The sequence below is a fragment of the Canis lupus genome, chromosome 35 (genome assembly GCF_003254725.2).
Source record: "Canis lupus dingo isolate Sandy chromosome 35, ASM325472v2, whole genome shotgun sequence".
Taxonomy (NCBI): Eukaryota; Metazoa; Chordata; class Mammalia; order Carnivora; family Canidae; genus Canis; species Canis lupus.
The window spans coordinates 22,082,387-22,085,553 of NC_064277.1; the positions used below are offsets into that span (position 1 = coordinate 22,082,387).

Consider the following 3,167-nt stretch of genomic DNA (forward strand, 5'->3'; position numbering starts at 1 on the left):
CCAATAATTTGGATGAAGGCTGGCACTGCTCATCTATATCATAACTAGGTTAAGAATTTAGTCCAACCACACTAGAAAAAGTGAAGCACCAGATCAGGTAAATTTCATTGCAGTGGAAACAGAAGCAGGATTTTTACCTTAGTTATAGTGTCACTTTACAAGGAGGAGTTGCAAGGGAAAGGTAGTATTTTATCACAGAGATTATGGGACATCTACAGCTCATCTACGACACAAAAGTTACCTGATCTATTGACAGTAGAGTCAATCCCAGCAACTCTGAATGGTAGCCCACATACTTAAAAATGAGAGTATTCCATGTTTGCAAGAAAGAAGAGAAAAAGGTGAATTTAGAACAGATGTAAGCATTACTTCTTGAGCCAGGAAAAGGAAGTAGGCATAGGTTTAATCTGGATGGAAGTTTTTATATCTGAGTACTGAGAAGGGGATATGAAAGTCACTGATGGAAATGAAGGCTTTCTCTTTATGTATATATTCCTATCAAAACCTATTTCTTATCAAAACTATTGAAATTATTCTGAACAGAGACAGCCACATCTCCACATGTAGAAGTTGCAGGTGGTGCACATGTTGTGAGCAATGATGCCCACACGCTCCAAGTAGACTGCTTTTCTTTCCAAGCCTCTCATTATTAGAAGACTGATGTCTCTCTCGTTTCTGGGTTCATGGGTCCAAGCTTCAAGGCATGAGAGATGCTCCTCTCACTTTCACACCTTAAAACTCATTCACAGAGTTTGTGATTCCTCTCTTTGGAATGTTTAATTCTCCTGCTTTGGATGCCTATTATTCCAAGAGGGTAATGTTCCCTTCATGAGACAGAAAGAAGATTAGAAGGCTTCTACCAAATCGAAAGTTAGGGATGCTACCTGGTTATTTGGGTTCCACATGCACCTGAACTTTACAGACAAAGAGGGGGATCACATTACTAGTGGCTATGGTTGCTACCCTAATAATCAAGGAAATTGGGCAAGAGAACTATGTATGGAAGCCAAGGTCTTCTCTGGAGTACCTCTTACCACTTCCATGTCCAAAAGTAAAAGATAATAGGAAATTACAACAATTCTTCCCACACCAACAAAAAGAGGAACGTCCCCTGAGGATTCAGACCCATCAGAAATGAAATCTGGGTCACCCAACTAAGTAAAGAATACCAGTTAGCTGAGGTCCTTGTTGAGAGTGATGAGAATATAAGTTGGGTGGTAGAGAAGAAACTATAAGCATGTTAAGGCCTTATGATTAAAATACAGAAATAAAGTTGCATCAGCTATGTATGGTTTATTCCTTGCTTTCTATGTGTGTATAGAGCACACAAGCACACAACATGCATTATGGATGACTGTCTGACATTTCAGCTAAGCACTTCTCTATTATTGAACACTTTTATTTCCCATAATCACTCATCGTAAACACTTCTGCATTAAACATGTTTATGTATAAATCTGGCCATGCTCATGATTCATTCCTTAGGATATGTGGTTTAGAAAAAAAGCATAGGGCAGCCCTGGTGCCACAGCGGTTTAGCGCTGCCTGCAGCCTAGGGCGTGATCCTGGAGACCCTGGATTGAGTCCCATATCAGGTTCCCTGCATGCTGCCTGCTTCTCCCTCTGCCTATGTCTCTGCCTCTCTCTCATTCTCTCTCTCTCTCTCTCTCTGTCTCTATGAATTAAAAAAAAAATCTTAAAAAAAATAAAAAATTAAAAAAGCATAACTGCTGAAAATGAAAACTTTATACTCTCAATAGGTATTGAAAATATCTCCTAAAATGTTACAGAAATTCTTCCTCACCCAAAGGGACTTACCTGACCCCATCTTTGTCAATATTGATGCAATCATTTACCAAAAACATCTATATTGATTTCATAAACAAAAAGCTGTTTTCCACTGCTGTGGTAATAATTTGATAAGTTTAATTTTACAGGCTGAAGCTTTGTGCAGTGGTAGTATTGTAGCCAATGAGGTTTATCTGAGGTGCGATTATTGCTAATTGAAAACTTTTCCTAATTTTACAGGCTGAATAATCAGTGACTTTTTGCTTACGTCTTCTGTTGAACTTGTAGTGATGTTTTAGTGTTTGCCGAGCAATCATAAAGGATGTTTATATATTATTTTTACAAACTCTTTTATAGTAAGATTAATTGTAAGTAGTTCCCAGGTTTTTTATTTGCCTTCTGTTTCTTTGTTATTTGATATATAAAAGATTTTTTTTTTTTTAGGTAGCTAAGTCTACCTGCCTCTCCTTTTGAAATCTACTTTCTTCTCATCTGAGGAGTTGTAAGCTGACTCCTTCAATAACAGGTAAAAGAATTAAGCAAATTCAGAAAAATAAATTAAGTAGCTTCTTATACTTCTTTTATAGCACTTACTACTACACATTTTTACATGCACATGCCTTGTCTTCCTTACTACCCTAAAAGTCCTGGATGGTTGAGCCTTCAAGCTTTAGTCATTTCTAAATTTCCCCAAGACATATGGAAAAGGCTCCATAAACGTTTTGTTAAGTGAAAAATATGAATTAATTAGCACATGCTTTATCAGCTTTACAGAGGCTATCCAAAAGAGCTCAAGGCAGTACAAGTTTATTAATTCTAATATATTCTTTCTTGCTTGTTTACATTTGGATAACAAAACTCTATTTCTTATACGTATCAGGAAAATATACTTTTAGGCTAAGAACTGACATTATATCTAGGTATTTCAAAAATAAATTTAATCAGCAAGAAAGTTTCTTAGACAAAGACATCTACTGTAATTTATCATCTCATGAATTTGGTCTTCAACTTATTTATTTATGGTATGCAAGATACCTTATAAGTATTTCATAAGGAAATTCTATTCTGTGTACCTACAGTGTATGTCTGAAATATTACACAAAATAAATCAAGGGAGTACCCAAACTACAGATCATTAGGCAATATTTCAAGAGACTGCTGCTTTCTGCTCCTTCTGGAAATTTGCCTTAGATTAAGTTATTCACAGCCATTCAAAAGAAGTTGAATTCTAAACTAAATGCACTAAATTCAAAAGAACATAGGATATCTTTCTGGAGTCAGAATTGAGAACATAACCACTATTATATAATTTTCTTTAAAAAAAAAAACCACACTTCATATTTTTAACAGATTTCAAAAAATTTTTTGAAAGGAGGAAA

General features: G+C 35.6%; 1 pseudogene; it reads left to right on the forward strand.

Annotated features, from left to right (window-relative positions):
- Positions 1-1,942: 1,942 nt before the first annotated feature.
- Positions 1,943-2,067, forward strand: LOC112660043 (U4 spliceosomal RNA; annotated as a pseudogene).
- Positions 2,068-3,167: the final 1,100 nt, after the last annotated feature.